Source organism: Cyprinodon tularosa, unplaced genomic scaffold (assembly GCF_016077235.1).
Source record: "Cyprinodon tularosa strain WSP-4 unplaced genomic scaffold, ASM1607723v1 ctg51, whole genome shotgun sequence".
Classification (NCBI taxonomy): domain Eukaryota; kingdom Metazoa; phylum Chordata; class Actinopteri; order Cyprinodontiformes; family Cyprinodontidae; genus Cyprinodon; species Cyprinodon tularosa.
Window position 1 is genome coordinate 2,321,096 of NW_024039241.1, and position 19,282 is coordinate 2,340,377.

Genomic DNA, 19,282 nt, shown 5'->3' on the forward strand with positions numbered 1-19,282 from the left:
GGTAGCACAGATACTGTTTACATGTCTGTAATGAATAACTCTGGTATACCGTTATGCAAGTCAACAGTTAATGTTTTTTTTTTATGTGTCTTTCTGTGGCAGAGTCGCAGCACCATTTGTATGCTTTTAGCAGTTTCTGCAGTGTCCTGGACTGTTCTCTTGGTATGCATGTGGTAAAATGATCTAAGAAACAATGCAATATTTAAAGGAGACTTTAAAATGAAAAAACACAAAATTCATCTAGTAAAAAAAACTGCTTCCCTGCAGATAAACTCACACTTTTGAAACAGACAGATGAGTACAACCTCTAACTTTGTGAACAACTGATTAAAAGTTACTTTCTTGGAAAAACTTTTTTAGACTCCGAGCTTAATATTACACTGCTTTCTGTGAAATTACAAGGAGATGTGCCAGACACTGTGTCACCCAAAAGAAGAGTGATTATGGTGGGTCAGAGTGATTATATTTGAGGGAGAACAGATGAGGACAGAGGGAATAACTTTGCATATCTTTCTTTCATGCCACAGAGATGGGGCAAACAAAAAAAATAGAATAAAAGTATTGTGAAACAATTACAGTCTAAAACTAAAAAACGGTCTTTAATTATTTGCTTAGTTGTTTGAATAAGAAAAAAAAATCAAACTCAATCATTAACTGTGATTCGAGATACAGCCAAACTGACAACTTTTTTGCTCTGTTTCTGTAGAAAGAATCAATTGTACTTTTCACAACAGCAGGGGCAATTTCAGAGGTGCTATTTTCCAAAATATCATATTACACAGTGTCAGCACCTACCACGAATTTCGGTCTGCCAGGGCATGATGTGATGTGATTACGTTTCGCAAAGGTGAAACCAATGGATATTTTTGTGATCTCCTGAGCCTTTGTCCGTGAGATGAGGATGACATTAGTGTGGCTGATTCACTTCCCCCTATCACACCACAGACAGCAAAATAAACTATGAAGGTAGAGATGTCACGCCAAGATCAAAAAGTCACGAGCAGCAACAAACCATCTACCTGGTCATGTTGAACATCTTAAGTTTCATTCTTAACAATCTCTACTTTCCTTTGTTATATTAAAACTAATTAGAAAACCCAAAAACAATATCAGGAATAAATGCACACTTACTTCTAAATAAACAAAAGGAAGCATTTGATATAAATCCGCCCTTCTAGATTCAAATAAAAAGAGAAAGTGGCATTCAGGAAAAAGCTAAACTTTTCAACAAAAAAATAAATCACCAATGATGTTATTGTACTTTTATAAAGGATGTCCCAAACCATGATATCAGCCTTAGAGACACTGACAACTATTCACTAGGGTTTGCTCGTACCTGTTGCTGAGCTGCTTTAGGAAACTTTTAAGTGGGCAGTAAGAATATGGCTGGCATGAGACAATTAGAAAATATCTGGCTCTAAGGATTGGCTTCAAGCAAATATAGGTGTTCTGACTAATCCAGATCCAATTAGCAAAAAAAGCAACGCACACAGGGAATTGAGTGCAAATTAAGAAAAACACATGGACAATCATTCTCTCATGCCAGACCTGTTGCTATAGCTCAGCTGCGCTGTGGGCTCTGTGGAAAATGTGACAATGTGAGAGGAAAAAAATGCGTTGGAGTCTCCTACAAGGCTTCTTCCTAATGCTAGACTTGACATTTACCCTAGGAGGCTGTGGGCTGTGGCTGCTGCTCTCACTGAAATGATTCAACCTGCTGTGCAGAATGGAATCTATTCTGATGGATGTCGACAGCTAAGAAGTGGAGATGTCTGGGGGGGTTGTGTGCGCTTATATTGTCCCTGGATTTACCAACACACGGCACAAGACATTGCTTTTATTTGAGCCATTTAGAGAGTTATTTCAGCAGTCACCCAGGATAGGGACGATGAAGACAGACAGGAAACAGGTATAGTATGACAGCGGGGTCTCCAAGTGACTGTTTGCCATCACAATTCTGACTGGACAACCCTTTAACCAAACAATCTCCAGACAGTACAACAAATAGTGTAAAACCAAGTGAGTCCATAGTCTCTGAACCCACTGGACAAACGGAATTATAAATGTTTTCACATTTTAGAAAACAATTTTGCTTTTATATATCAACCTCTTGTTGACGAGCAAAGTCTTATTCAGGTATTTTAAGATGGAACATTGCATCCAAAGGTTACCACTGTTGTTAAAATGATTTCTTTTTATCATGGAGGTTTTATGCTTTTCATCTGGTTCAGAAGGTAACAAACAGGTCAAGAAGGAAGACTGAGTTGGTAAGAAGTTATCTCAGATCTAGCTCTAAAGTCAAGCCATGTTTTCAACATTAAAATGTCTATAAGAACAACAAGTTCAATACGCACTGAATTGACAAAGAGGAACTGCAAAAACATATTTTTAAAGTTTCTAAGCACTGTTCAAGCGTTGTTATGAGTCTACAGAATTGACATAATGGTTTTGTTAAATGTTACACACCATCTAACTTTGTTGTTCCAAAACACAGATCAATGACTCACTGCCTGGCATTAAATGCCATGGATTATTGGCCATCTAAATCAATGTGTAGGCTCAGTCACTGCTATTTCTCTTTTAGTGGTCCTAGTTTTGAAAGAGCTCTTTTGGTCCTTTAGTTCTATGCTTATCTTTTGGGGGAAAACAAAAGAAAAATGTAAAGATCTGATATATTTGTGCTATTTAATTAGATAGATTTGGCTATTTTTATGACAGAAAGAGATTAGTCTTATCTGAGACCCTAAATGTAGCCTGTTGTTTTTTTTTTTACTGAAAATCTCTTTTAACCATATTTGGCTCTACCCTCTCCGCCCCTCCCCTCACTGTTGACCAAAGTTAGCAAACTTTTGCTGGCCAGAGGTAAAAACAGTCTGTGACCAAATCACAGATATGTTTAGTTCAACAAGTGCAGCAGCAGGAATCATACATTGAAGCCGTCCTATTTAGTAAGCAAAGCTGGCTGCAGGGGTAGAAAACAGCCATGGAGGAGGAGGACGAGGAAAGAGATTTGACCCAGAGGTTGACCAATAGAGAAGGATGTCAGAATAAATCCTAACACCCTTGTGAGAACTAGTTTGGATTTTTGGATTAGCAAACTGAAATAACTGAAATTATCTTAATTTCTTCCACAAGAAAATTTCATCATAACAGCAGAGTTGGTAAAGGGATAAGGATTAAATTCAGGCATACATTAATAGAGATATATCCATAAAATGTTTCCTGTAAAGAGAATGTAACCCGCAATTAGTCAATCAAGAATTTTATTTTTGCGGGCCCACTTCCTGTTTTGCCCAAACTCCTCAACTTATTTAAAGCCCCGCCTCCAGCCAGGTTAAACTACATCACCTGTTCCACTGTGATTGTGGCTGGCTATTGGCATCCTGCTGAACATTTCACCCTGGAAATAATCCAAATCTCTGAAACCACTGATTTGCTCTCTTAGTGAGTTTGTTCCTAGCATAGCAGTATCAGATTGGTATGCAATTGCTGCTTGATTGCTCATTGGAGCATTGTTTTATTAGAACAGTTGCTGTTGTGCCTGGGCTGTCACAGCTGATCGCTGTTGGGTGTGCCCCACTCCCTGCTTTAAGGTAACTAAACTGCTGGTATGGTGTGTGTTTGGGCACTTTGTAAAATGAAATGTGTTAAAATAGGATAATGTAGCTACATTTAAATTGATATTGCGCAGTATATTTATTTAATTTCTTCCTGTCGCACTGCTTGAGTATTTGAGTTAATTTATTTTATTTGATATTTTGAAAGTTAACTTTGATTTCAACTTTTCAAGTTTAACCTTAATTGATTAGGTTGAAATGATTATTCTTTTTGTTTATTTAAATTATGGTTAATTTAACCTGATTGAGATGTTTAATTATTAGATATTTGATAGTTGTATTGACTTTATTTGTTGCATTTGTGTTTGTTAAAACACTTAATGGGTTTTCTGGCCTTTTAGGTCAGGTTTTTTTTTTTATATATGATGGATCAGATCCTCAGATCCTGAACAACTGATGGCGAGCTAAAAAAGGACAAGACCCCTAGGACTCTAGAATTGATTTTTTTTTTGTGTATTTGTAATTGTTTTGTTTGTGGTTGTTTTTTTTCCTGCCCCTTATTTGTTTCCCTGTTTACAAGGAAAAACAATAATACACTTGCACAAAAACTAAAACAGTTTCCTTGTGTTTTCATTCACACCTCAGGCTCCTTAACGAACTGTTTTTCTGATATCGCAGTTAGCTGCCTAGCCCATAACTGTTACATTCTTTGGCGAGCTAGCCAGGAGCCTGATGCTGTGAATGTTTTGGTGAATGTATTTTGTTTTGTTTTGAAACATGGATTTCTTTGAAGGAATTGGTATTAATGTTGCTCATTCTGTTATCGTTAGTGGTGTAACAAACACTCAAGCAGATGATGAGATCATTAATTATTTACGCAGCTATGGTGACGTTAAGGTTTTTACTGTTACTGCACGTGAGAGTCCATTTTATAAAAACCTGGCCGTTGAATTTGTTAATCCTGCAGATTTGGAAAAGCTAAAATCGCTTTTACCATATATTTACCAATCTGAGGCTGCAGACGATGTTATATTTGTTATTAAATTACTCTCAAGAGAGTGCTGTGCCACAACCACAGTGGATACAACCCAAGCCCCTGATTACCTTTATGAACTGAAACGCATTTCCCAGCAGAGTGGACAATCATTTGATGATGTTCTGAGAGGAGTTTTTGAACAAATAAGTGCTCATTTAGGAATAGCGGCTACCGGAGGGGAGCCTGATGAGGCTGATGATGAAGAGACCACAGTGGAAATATTTGCTACTGACAGAGAATCCAGTCAGACTCGGCCGTTGAATCTTTCCTCAGACCAATCAGATCAGTCCAACACCAACCAGCAAAGACCACAAACTCAACCAAATCCAACTACAAACGTGGGGCCGAGAATTTCTCTCTCAGGGAACGATCTAAACCCTCCTGGGGTCCAAAGGGTTGTAGTTGAACACATTGTGCACAGAGATGATGTAAATCTTCAACCTCTGTCTTCCTTTAGACTATGTACCTTCTCAGGAAAGCTTCCGAAACCTCAGCATGAGGCAGATTATGAATCTTGGAGGTCTCAAATAGAACTTTTAAATGCAGATCCAAGTCTTGCACCTTTACATGTTGCAAGGCGCATTTTGGAAGGTTTACTACCTCCAGCTGCTGACCTAGTGAGAGGTTTGGGGCCCAATGCCCTGCCTGCAGAATTTTTGCAAGTACTTGATTCTGCATATGCTACTGTTGAAGACGGAGAAGACGCTTCAGGACCATGGGGAACGACCTTCTTCTTATCTACAGAGACTCCAATTAGCTCTCAGTACAGTGGTGAAGCGTGGTGGGATTCCAGCAACTGAAATGGACAAATATTTGTTAAAACAATTTTGTAGGGGTTGCTGGGATAACGGCTTGATAAACAAACTTCAACTAGAAAAGAAAAAAAACCAACCACCTCCCTTTTCAGAGTTTTTATTAACACTTAGAACAGAGGAAGACAGACAGTTGGCAAAAGAGATGTTGATGAAAAAACATATTCCAGCAGTCAAGCACCGTGTTAATGTACAAGCTCATACCACCAGTGCATGCTCATGTGGCCATCTGTCAGACTCGGGTGCTATTGAAGACTTGAAGAAGCAAATGCTAAAGCTGCAGAGTCAAATGTCAGCCCTGTTGTCCAAGGACTCAAATTCTGCTAAACCAGAGAATCAGCTGAAAAAATAGAAACCAAAATCTGGCCAAACCAGTAGTAGGCCAAGGCCCTGGTTCTTCTTTAAGTGTGGACAGGACAGTCACATTGCCCCAAACTGTTCCAGTCAACCAAATTCCAGCCTGGTTGAAGAAAAGCGCCGCCAGCTGAAACAAAAACGGCAGTCCTGGGAGAAAAGCAAACCATTAAACTAGAAGCAGTTCTTACTGAGGGACAAGTGGGAGCTGCAACCAGTGAATGTCCCATTAACAAAGACTCATCTTCATATTTCCCATTACCTAAAGGATTAGTGGGCACAAGAAGTACTGGTGAGGTGAAGATTAAAGGGATCAATTTTCATTGCCTCTTTGACACAGGTTCCCAAGTCACCACAATCTCGCATTCCTTCTATAACACCCATCTCTCAGATCATAAGATAAAATCATTAAATGAAATTTTGGAGATAGAAGGTGCAAATGGTCAGAGGGTGCCTTATATTGGATATGTGGAACTCTGTCTGACATTTCCTTCTGAGTTTGCAGGAGAAGAGATGGACATCAATACCTTGGCTTTGGTCGTTCCAGACCTGCGGTCATCACAACCTCCTGTTCTGATTGGCACCAACACTTTGGATATTGTTTATGACCAGTGCTGTCAATCACAGGCTGAGTTTCATCCTGTGCCTTTTGGATATAGAGCAGTGCATAAAATTTTGGAGATAAGGCTCCAAAAGATAAGACAAGGTTCCCACACCATGGTTAATATCGAATTCAAGTACTTTTCAAGGACTTTTAAGAACCAATTCTGTCAAATTCGAGGGCCACGCACAAACAAAACTCTTTAGTGAGCCAAGAGAAATGTGTCAATAGCATCTATTATTATAAAAAATTAGGGGTGTAAATAATAATCATTTTGTATCGATGCATCGATCCAAAAGCCGACGATCTGATGCATCGACACGTCCGCAAGATAATCGATTCATTTTTTTTTTCCCTCCGGTCTATTTTTATCCATTTGCTCCTGGGTGTAATTCTCCCTCCCGTGCTGCAGTGCCGCTAAACCTATTTTGCCCTCCTACCGCGCTTCCTGGTTATACTCTTTCAGCAGTTTGTTGCAGTAAGCTTCACACAGACATTTTTAAATTATGCTCAGTATTGAAGCGTGGTCTGTGCTACACACTGTGGGTCTAGATACGGCCGAGGCGGTGAGGAAGTGGGGACGAATTTAGTCCGACGACGGAGGGACATGAGGGCCAAAGAGAGCGGAGATTCAGCTGGAAAAAGGGTCCCAGCGTTCTCGCGCACCTCGCTCTTCTAGCGGGTCAAACTTCACGAGTTGTTTTCCGCAATTTCGGTCATAAAAACAAATCAAGCCGGCCTCCTGTCTGCTGCACTGTTTGCGGTCAGCTACAATCTGGGAGAGGAGCAGCAGAGCGTCTCTCAAGGGGCGGTGACGTCGTCACTACTTCTTCTTTTTTTTTTATGGCGGTTGGCAAACAACTTATAGGTGCATTACCGCCACCTTCCAGAATGGAGTATGGACCAGACAAACTATTATATTCTCCCTAAAATACCCGTTCTTCTTAGAAAATTAAAAATACTACCAAAAACTACATCCCCAGATGACCTTTGAAACAATTCCCTTATATCTAGTTTATTTTTATTCCTGTCTAACTCTACGCAACATCTCTCTTTCCTGAGTATATTTATTACATTCTAAAAAAATATGTTGGACAGTTTCTCTGGAGCCGAGGTATTGCATTGAACTCATTACACTGATATTGTGCAGTATTTTTGCAGTATTTTTTGATGCAACTTTTCTACTTCTGTTATTTGCTGTTGTTTCTAAAGAAAATGCATAATGATATTACAGCTTTCATTGATTTATTTCAAACTTGAAACTTTGTTTAGCCTGTAAGGTGTAAAAAAAAAAAAAAAAAAAAAAAATTAACCAATTAATCGAATCGTGGTGTATTCTTGAGTATCGAAAATAATCGAATCGTTGGGTCAGGAAATCGATACTGAATCGAATCGCCATGATGGATGTAATTTACACCCCTATTAAAAATGAGGCTGGGATGTATATCAAATATAAAATTTGACAGGTTTGTTGAAAATAAACACCCTGACATTTTTTTTGCATACAACAATGTTTTATGTCCAGCACATTCCACTGAGCACTACAACAAAGTACACAACACAGGTAAAGCTTGTTCACACCGCACACAATTTCAGCAACCAAACTCTGCTTTTTCATTTTTGTATGCTTGTACACATAAAAGTCAGACGCGCCTCAACAGCAGCGTTAATGAAGCACATCTAGTAAAGTGTGTCCAGAAATGTCTGATGCTTGTGCTGCTCCCTTGTACAATGGCAGAGTAACTTTGCTATATTGGCTGTAATAAGCTTATAAAAGGTACTTTGAATATATTTTAAAGTGAGAAAGTCCACCTTAAAACAACGTCTGTGCAGTCAGTTCGTCAAAATTCTGCCTTAAAATATAAATCAAGCCCCCACATACTGGTGGTGCACTGTCACTGGGAATCCCCAACAGCAGCTGCCTCAGGCCCGGTCACCTCTTGGAGGTTTTACCCTACTGTTTGTGGCAATTGGGAGTAGATGCTAGCGTTTTCCAGGTATGTGGCACAAACTGCAGTCACCAGGATAAAAAAGCGAATATATATTTGCTGGCAGGTTTAGACATTTCGACTTAATTTAGGCATAAACTGGGGAGTGATCATAGCAATCTGCATTAGGGGTGGAACGGTTCACAAATCCACGGTTCGGTTCGATTCACGGTTTCTGGTCACGGTTTTCGGTTCGATTTGATACATGCTGATTGTTACACCAAAATCCCATAAAAATTTATGAAATTAATGAAAAAATCCCCCAAAAAATAATGGATTGTAATTATTTTAAATGATCCACAGAAACCCTGGATCATTTCTGTATGTTTTGCTGCTTTGAATCTCCAAGAGACTCAGAGGGGAGCGGACGGAGGGAGCCACAGTGGGGGCTGTAGGCTTTGCTTTGTGCAGCCGGTCTGGAGCGCAGCGGGGCGGAGCGGGGGTTGCTGACGGAGTATAAGGGATTTCGGGGTTAGCATGACATGTTGCTGTTATCATAAACAAAACGTGTTGCACAATGCTTGCACACTGTTGCACTTTTATCCACAACTTTCTTTCCGCTGTCATCGTAGGTCATTCTAAATGCAAAGCGCTCCCATACAGCAGACCTATAAAGTGCTGCTGGCGCGTCTTCCAACTCCTGTTCTTTCCCACTCACCAGTCCGACACAATTCTCCACAACAACTGATTTTTTTTTCCCTGCTACACCGGCTAAGCTGCTTCCCTTCTTCTTCTTCTTGTTTACTACTGGCGGTTGGCTTTGGTCGCAGCACTGCCACCTTCTGCTCTGGAGTGTAATCGCTTCCTCTATGAGAAAAAGGAGCAGCGCATGAACCGAACGAAACACACGCGAACCAAACCGAGACAGTCGAACCGAACGATTCTGACGGTTTTCATAAATCGTCCCATCCCTAATCTGCATCAGCAGTGCCATGTCCTTCTGCCTGCCAGCCTCGGATCAGCTTTTCTGATTGATTGATATGGCACGTGAGTAGGGCTGGGTATTGTTCAAAAATGTTCGGTGCCGGTACCAATACCGATACCTTCACTTCAATACCGGTTCCTGAACGATACTTTTTTCGATACCAGTTTTATAATATCAATTCGAAGAAAAAGAAAATTAGACAACATAATAAAGTACAAATCTTGAGTTTTATTTTAAGCTCTGATTTTTCCATTTACATTTTTCCTCTTACATAAAAAAAAAATTTCAGTGAACAAGAACAGTTGCAAACAAATCAGTGTCTAATATTCACTGTTACATTGTGAGGACCTTTTTACTTAGCAATTTTTCTTTAGAAAAATTAACATGTCTGCTTTCTCAGGAGACAAACAAGCCTGTTGAATGGGATCCTACTGACAGCGCAACGCTGGTATGTGGGGGTCTGGGCGGCTTCGACAGAAATAATATTGGAAGGCTGATATGGATGAACTGACTGCACTGATTAAGTTTTTAGGTGGATTTTCCCACTTAAAAACATAATAAAACTACTTTATTCCCACTGATCACAGCAAATATAGCTGCAGGGCAGAGAAAGGATAGTTTTCTTAGGCTTTTATATTGTTAATATTGATATAAGAATTAAATTGCATCAAGTGAAATTGAGAAATATATCATCATATCAGTTTCGGCAATATCATCTAGCCCAAAGATGAAGGCCAGTTTGAGCAGGAATTTCAAAACAGCCACTGAAAGAGCCAGCTGGATGCAAAGAGGCAAGGTCCTCCAATGTTTAGGACCTGCAATTGCAAAAGCGTCATCACCTCTGGACTTTAATTGTATTTTTTGGCCCATTTCACAAAAAATATTTCAAAACTATGGTTATCACAAAAAACTGTCAATACTGTAACACAAGTTAAATCATTTAAGTACTGGTACATTAAAACTCGCTAAAGGTATTCCCCATAGTAGCTGAATAGACTACTTATTTTCAATTTGTTACTGAACCAAAACAGAATAAGATTTTTTTAATAATCTTGAAAAATCTTTTAAGTGATGGCGGAACACTATTGCAAAACTTGTATAGTATATCAGCATGTTTTCATATGATCTTGCAACCTTGTTGGTACCTGGTTAAAATTTTAATCAACAGTAGATCAGACAATTAGACAAGCAGTCCAGGAAAATTAAGGCCAAACTGAAATCAAGCCATAACTGATTCTGCTCCGCCTCAATAAACATTAGATGGGATGAACAAGAGAAGGGCTTTAGGAAAAAAAACACACCTCTCTTTGCAAGGCCCATATGGCCCGGAAATGATGTGTCAGATGTATCTCTATACTGCATGTTAGACTCAGTGAATGTTCAACATCTCATGCAATCCATAGTGTTATCTTCCAAAGCATTTATATGTGTCCCCTGTGTTTCCTGAGATTCCAGGAAATACTACAGCAATTTAAAAAAAAAGTATCTCTCAAACCTAAAACAGGGAAACTATTAAAAGGCAAAAAAAAATATATGGTGCAGTCACAGCACATAAATCAACGCCAGCCTACACAAAATATTAGCTTTGCCGAGAAAGTTTCCTTTCTTATTAGCCTGTGGGAGCAGACTCTAAAGTAATCCTTGAACCCATATAACATTGTCATCACAGCCAGGGGACTGAATTATATAAACTCTCAAAAAGACAATCAGATAAAAGAGACTGAGCATTGGAACAAATACATCACTGCAATAATGAGCATAAATTAGCTCTGCAATTTTTGTCTTTAACTGCAGGTTCTGCCTTTTCTTTTTTTCCTAAAATATTTTTTACTCTTTATCTGAACTGCTACATTTTACTTAAATTATTTATTTCAACTTATGTGTTTAGTGCATTAAATTCAAAGCGTTAAAAACCTATTGTGAAGATATACACTCACCGGCCACTTTATTAGGTACACCTGTCCAACTGCTCGTTAACACTTAATTTCTAAGCAGCCAATTACATGGCGGCAACTCAGTGCATTTAGGCATGTAGACATGGTCAAGACAATCTCCTGCAGTTCAAACCGAGCATCAGTATGGGGAAGAAAGGTGATTTGAGTAACTTTGAACGTGGCATGATTGTTGGTGCCAGAAGGGCTGGTCTGAGTATTTCAGAAACTGCTGATCTACTGGGATTTTCACGCACAACCATCTCTAGGGTTTACAGAGAATGGTCCGAAAAAGAAAAAACATCCAGTGAGCGGCAGTTCTGGGGGCGGAAATGCCTTGTTGTTGCCAGAGGTCAGAGGAGAATGGCCAGACTGGTTCGAGCTGATAGAAGGGTAACAGTGACTCAAATAACCACCCGTTACAACCAAGGTGGGCAGAAGAGCATCTCTGAACGCACAGTACGTCGAACTTTGAGGCAGATGGGCTACAGCAGCAGAAGACCACACCGGGTGCCACTCCTTTCAGCTAAGAACAGGAAACTGAGGCTACAATTTGCACAAGCTCATCGAAATTGGACAATAGAAGATTGGAAAAACGATGCCTGGTCTGATGAGTCTCGATTTCTGCTGCGACATTCGGATGGTAGGGTCAGAATTTGGCGTCTACAACATGAAAGCATGGATCCATGCTGCCTTGTATCAACGGTTCAGGCTGGTGGTGGTGGTGTCATGGTGTGGGGAATATTTTCTTGGCACTCTTTGGGCCCCTTGGTACCAATAGAGCATCGTTGCAACGCCACAGCCTACCTGAGTATTGTTGCTGACCATGTCCATCCCTTTATGACCACAATGTACCCAACTTCTGATGGCTACTTTCAGCAGGATAATGCGCCATGTCATAAAGCTGGAATCATCTCAGACTGGTTTCTTGAACATGACAATGAGTTCACTGTACTCAAATGGCCTCCACAGTCACCAGATCTCAATCCAATAGAGCATCTTTGGGATGTGGTGGAACGGGAGATTCGCATCATGGATGTGCAGCCGACAAATCTGCGGCAACTGTGTGATACCATCATGTCAATATGGACCAAACTCCCTGAGGAATGCTTCCAGCACCTTGTTGAATCTATGCCACGAAGAATTGAGGCAGTTCTGAAGGCAAAAAGGGGTCCAACCCGTTACTAGCATGGGGTACCTAATAAAGTGGCCGGTGAGTGTACATGCATGAAAAGGTTGCACGCTTTGATGTCACAGCATTTACACGTGTGACGATTCACAACACCTTGACCTCATGAAGACTCAGCAGCCATGCAGTTTAGGTTCACAATTATTAGTGCAGCTTTCTCAAATTTCAATACCTCAGACCTGTTCACTCAATGGGACAGAGTTTTATTGATGACAAACCTGTTCAACTACTTGACTTGTAGTACCCAAAGGTATATACCCCCGCATGTTAAAACAGCCACCACTTGAGTGTTTTAAGTCCCATCTTCACACCCATTTTTATTCTCTGGCTTTACATTGTATGGTCCTCTGTGTCTTTTATTGTATTTATCTATTTTTATGTCTTACCAAGTCTTCTTCTCACAACAAATGTTTTGATTTTACTTTTGAAGTGAAGTCAATTAAAAACTGACCATTGAAAGGAAAATCTCAGTGGTTAGCTACATGTAGAATTGGCTTTAAATAAAGTGGTTTTATTCCACAAAAATAAGAATATAAAATAGGAGACCAGTGAAAATGTCATGAAAACAGGTGTGTCTCAGTCTAGTTTTGTAAATGATAAATGTACTTGTATAACCCTTTTTCGAGACAGGAGACTTAACCAAAGCCTTATACATTACATTTAGTCCTTCACCCGTTCGCTAACACAATCACACATTTAATCACACAGCTGCTCTGTGGCTCACTGACAGGAGTGAGGTAGCCGTACACTGGTGCCATTACGCCATCTGAACACCATCAGCGTGTAATGCAGAATAAGTGTCTTACCCAAAAAGAACAACATTGAAAGCCAGTGTTGACATTTGAACTGACAACACAGGGAAACGCCTGCATCCGACACAACAGTCACACTATAAAATACTATAACAACCTTGTAACATAATCCAGATTTATATTTATAGTTTTTGGGTTACCTGGAAGCTACTGATTTTGGTGGGAGGGCTTTTTTTTTTTTAAATGGACTAAAAATTCTTGGCAGTCCCTATGCAAACCACAGAGCCTCGCAAACAGCATGAAAAGAGATAAGATCTGAGATACGGTCTGACAAATATCCAATCAAAGACCAACTTCACAGCAGTTCCTGAACGAAGGATAATTTCTAAGGCCCTGGACAACACCTATTCAGTGACCTGTCCTCATACTATGATCTACAGCCAGCGGTTATTTGGACAAAAGACCCTTGAGTAACAAACCCTGTGAAAATAAGCTATGCATCAGGTGTAAGCTACACAATAAGGATGGATCTATTCAAATGCAAGGCGTAGCTCCTGTGGTAAGTTTACAGTGAATCAACTAAAAAATGAATGTTAAATGGATGTGGGCATAAATATATTGAAACTGGTTGTTGTTTTTCAGAACTGAATGCAAATAAACTCAAGGTGTTCAAAGAAAAAAACAAACAACAATGTTCAAAGTTTGTTTCTACATTTCCACAATCAAAAATACAGTTTTAAAATAAATAATAGATTCCCTGTAAAGCTAACCCTATTTTGTGGAGAGTGGCAGCCTAGTAGTTATGGCATTGCGCTTTCAATCCAGAGGTTTTGAGTTCAAGCCCCACTCCCACAGACTGCCACTCTAAGCTATATGCTTTGTAAAGCCATCCCCAAGTGATATTTTGGGATAGCTGATTCAAATCAGCTTGTTTCTCAACAAAAGCTAAACTTTTAGGGTACACAATAAATTGATAGTGCTGGGTTTGGTGCCATTCCTAAAACTGGAGAAAAGCTTGTAAAGTCTATATATATAAAAATGCTAACGTATACAAATGCTGGTTTATTGTACTGTCGCATGTTCTGGAGGTAGAATCGTAACTACACCGTCGTATTAACTACTCCGTCCACTTTCTACAATGCACCAATGTTGCTAAAAACAGAACAACAAAAAAAGCAAAAACAAAAGGAATGTGATGCAACCTTTACCATGCTTGACAACTCGTAGTGTGTTCCTGGGTTTAAAATGCACTTTTTTATTTGTCACTGTAACCAAATAGCTAATTTCTTGTCTCACCATAAAAACTTTTTATCAAAGTATTTTGTTTATCAACGTAGTGATCTTCAATTTTCAGTCTAGCTTAAAATTGTTTAGTGCAGGGACTTCGTTGTCGTGTGGCATCCTTCTATTCCACACACAAATAAAATGGCTGAATTACCTGTATGTATGTAGTATGTAGTCGAGTTGTGTTAATGTGTTAAAACCTGTTTAGTTGACTAGGGAGAGTTAAAGCAGGCACATTAAAAGGCACAGAACACCAGACTTCTAGGACTAACTGAAGAAGCCCATCTATAGCAATACTGTTCTTCTAGCAGTGTGCCTTCATGGCAGATCACCGTGTTACTGAGATTGTAAAGAACATCGTTACCAGTGTTTCCTTGATCCAAAAGATTCTAGTCAACTAGTTAAAACTGAACAAGCCTCTTGGATGAGAAGCAAAACATCTTCTAGAAAACTTTACGTCCATATGCCTAGACTGAACTAATCTTTTTATGTGAAATTTAAATTTAACTCTACCAAAACAGATGTCCTTCATTGTATTTTGTTTAAAGTATAGAAAAAGTCAAAGGTTAGAGACATATATTTTGATAGATAACTGGGAATAATTCCTCCCCTTTCTTTGTATTGCAAATGTTTCCTTCTATAACGGAACCTGTGACATTTCCTGCTAATGACCCGGGCTTTTTAAATGTCTCAATATCTTCCTGATGCTTACAATTTTGTATATTATTCTAAATGTAATAACATAGTCTTTAAGCACAAAACAGTTTTTGTTCAGCAGATTTCCCTTAACCTAGCACATTTAATCTGATTAACTGTATAAAACAAAATCTTTACAATAGTTGGAAATCAGTTTACTTTATGCAAGCTCTAAAGTTTGTTAAGAAATCAAATCATGCATCAGCAATGCAGCAGAACCTTTAGCAGTTTGGGGGAGTAATAGTGCAGATGGTGAAGTGAAGGCAAAAAAAAATATTGAGAGAAAAATGAAAGACAAGTTATAAAGTAAGTCAGAAAAGCAATTAATTGTCAGCTAATTGCTCTCATTAGAAAAGATAGGGCTGATTTAGCAGCCTCCTATAATGGACAGTTCAAACATGTAGTGTCAATGTGGACTGCACAGATGGGCGGTCTGAGAGCTCCACAGTACATATTGGCAGCTCTCAGTCTGATAGCAACAGGGCTGATAAGACCCGAACCCATCATCAAAACTTCACTCTATCTTTTTGGTGTTAAAGAAGCAGAACTGAATGTAAGGAGACCTGGAGATAGCGTAATAGTAGAGGCCTCATAGAGCAGCTAAAAGATAAACAGCATTATGGTGTAACACAAGATGGCAAATAAAAAGGTAAAGATAGAAAGAAATGCTTCAACGCTTAGCAGGCGTGAGGCTTACTATTTATATTTTGAATGAGTGCATTAAGGCATCATAATATAAAGCACATATAATTAAGAACAAACTAGCACACTCAAACTGATGTGATCTAAGCTTCCTGGATGAAATCAAATATCCACTCGCCCTGAAAAGTTTATGGCAGCTTTCAGCACTCTATCGTTCATCTTGTCCATTTTGTAATCAGGTTTCTATTGACTAAACACAGAAAGAAATCCACTCTAAGTGTTTAATGATAGCACCCATTTTCTTTAAAAGAACGCATGACAGGCACTGTAACTGGGAAACAGGGGCAAGCTGAGCAAAATGAGACTAACAACAGCTCAGGGAGAATAAAACAGAAAAATGCTTGTTTTAAGGACATTATGGCCCAATTGCTCAAATGTGTTTTGGAATGTGTCTTTTTATACACAAAACATCACAGAACTAAATCTAATCTATTGGAAAGCTGCCAAAACCAGAGTGAATAAGGCAAAGCATTACAGCACCTAGCAAAAGCATTCATCTCCCATGTGCTTCCTCACATTTTGTCACATTACAACTGGAAACTTCCAGATATTCTATTGGATTATGTGTTATAGACCAGCAATACTGCATTATTCTGAAGCTAAGGGAAAAGGGTAGACGGTTTTCAATGTGTTTTGGAAAGAGAACTACTAAATCATGTGATGTGGATTAATGAGTTAATGAGTCTGTACTTGGGAGAAAGACTATTTACCTCAATTAAAGAAATAAAACTCCGAGGGTATGCTTACAGTACAAACATCACAACTTCTGACAAAGATACCTGCACATTTATCTTACAAATAATTAATTGTTTGTGAAAATCAATGTTTTTATATGTTGGCACATTATTAATTGGATTTGGGTCAGGACCTGGACTGGGCGAATGTAATACAAAACTCATTGTAGCTTTAGCTATTTTTATAAGGTCGCTGTTCTGATGGAAGATGAACCTCCACCCCACTCATGTTTTTTTGTGTGTAATGTCTCTCCTAGGGCTGAAATAATTATTTTGGATTAATCGTAATTAAGATTGTTTAAATAATCATCAACTAATTTAATAATGGATTAATAACTAGTGTATAGAGACTGTTAAATATGCTTTTAGCTGCAAGAGCAACTCACTTAGAGCTCTAATTATATCAAAATTGTAAAAAACTATTTAAATATTTTGTATTTAAGATTTTTTTTTTAAATGCCTATCAATATGCTCTATCCAGAACTCAAGTGAAAAAGTTTTTGTTTCACCTGGTTTTATTTTGTAAAAAATCTTCTTTAAGAAATCTTTTACTATCCGATTATTAATCGATTAATCGAAAAAATAAGCGACAGATTAATCGATTTGCAAACTAATCATTAGTTGCAGCCCTAGTTTTCACCAATTTCCACAATGACAGATTCTTTCTTCTATGCTGTTTATTTATTCTAACCTGACCTATTAATTGCATTCCTCAGTTTTGAACCTAATTGTTTACTGATTTTGACAAATAAAGCTACTGATTTTTTACAAATAAAGAGTTATTGTAACTTTGACAGAAAAGCTGCGTTCACACCAAAATGGTAACGTCTACAAATAACTGATTTCATCTGATGTTATGAGTAAAGGATGCTGAACAAAAATATTATCAATTTTTTTAGATCTGCATTCGTTAAATAAATTTGTTAGAACAGTGCATGCAAACCTAAACCGTGCCATCAGATCAGCGAAGCAGCACCACAGCCAGAAGATCCAGGATCTTTTCTACGACGACAACAACAGCAGGAGGATGTGGAAAGGCATTCTGATGATCATGGACTACAACACACCCTCCCCCCTGATAGATGCAGCAAAAACTGATTTCCTAAATAAAGTGCACAACTTCTTTGGAAGGTTTGAGGCACTAAACAGCACTCCAGCAGGGAAAGCCATTCCACACCAGGAGGAGGAGATACCTAACCTGGATGTAGCTAAGGTGAGGGAAACTCTGAGGAGAGTCAATCCAAGAAAGGCCTCAGGCCCTGATAACATACTTGGGCGTGTGTATAAGGAGTGTGCAGATCAGCTGGCTAGTGTCCTAAAAAACATTTTTAACACCTCGCTGGACCGATCTGTATTGCCAGCATGCTTCAAGTCTTGCCACCTTTATTCTGGTCCCAAAGAAGCCTCAGGTCACCTCACTAAATGATTACCGGTCTGTCGTACTGACTCCAATCATGATGAAGTGCTTCGAAAGGCTGGGTAAAGAACACATCGTCTCCAGTCAACATTTGACCCGTTCCAGTTCGCCTACCGACGGAACCGCTCTTCTGAGGACGGCATCTCTGCTGCTCTCCACCTGAGCCTGGCACATCTGGAGGAGAAGAACACCCACGTGCAGATGCTGTTCCTGGACTTCAGTTTTAGCTTTCAACACCATAATCCCACAGCATCTGATAGGGAAAGTAGAACAGCTGGGCTTCAATACACCCCTCTGCAATTGGCTGCTAGACTTCCTCACCAACAGACCTCAGTCAGTCCGGATCGGACAGAACACCTCTGATGTCATCAGTTTAAGCACAGGCTCCCCTCAGGGCTGCATCCTGAGCCCCCTGCTGTTCACCCTGATCACACATGACTGCGTCCCCAGGTTCACCACCAATCACATCATGAAGTTTGCAGACGACACTACGATGGTGGGCCTCATCAGAGACGACAACGACCTGGACTACAGAGAGGAGCTGGAGCAGCTGGTGGTAGGGCTGGGCGATATAGAAAAAAAAGCTTATCGATAAAAAAAAAATGCATATTGATCGATATCGATAATTATTGAAAAGATTTGAAACCATATTTTATGTGCAGCTCTGCCTGGACTTTTTATAATATTGCTAAATGATTTAATTTTAATAAAGAACACAAACACAGACTTTGAATAAAATCTTTATTTAACCAACTTTTTTAACCATAACAGAATGGTTTTAAAGAAAAATAACTTAAGAGACTACATTATAGGCTACAATGAGAAGGAAGGAAAACTGCGTTTCTTTTTTAATCAAACTTTTATCGACTCTCTTTTTTTCTATTGCGCCACACGTCTATCGATCGATATATATCGTTATTGAATTATCGCCCAGCCCTAGCTGGTGGAATGCCTGATTCTGAATGTGGAGAAGATGAAGGAGATCATCATGGACTTCAGGAAGAACCAGCCTAACCACGCTCCACTGGTCATCAACAGCTCAGCTGTAGAGATGGTCAACAGCACCAAATTCCTGGGGATGCACATTACAGACACCCTCACCTGGAATGTAAATGCCACCTCACTGGTCAAAAGCGCACAGAAGTGCATGTACTTCTTACGGAGGATAAGGAGAGCCCACCTGCCCCCACCCATCCTCACCACCTTCTACAGAAGCACCATAGAGAGCGTTCTGACCAGCTGTCTCACTGTGTGGTGTGGAGGCTGCAGGGTCTCAGACTGGGAGAAGGTGAGGAGAGTAGTAA

At 39.4% G+C, this 19,282-nt stretch overlaps 1 protein-coding gene across 1 annotated transcript in view; it reads right to left on the reverse strand.

The window, feature by feature from the left end:
- dph1 (diphthamide biosynthesis 1) overlaps window positions 1–19,282 on the reverse strand; it is a 101,863-nt gene that overhangs the window by 62,347 nt on the left and 20,234 nt on the right. The gene's annotated exons all lie outside the window — the stretch shown is intronic.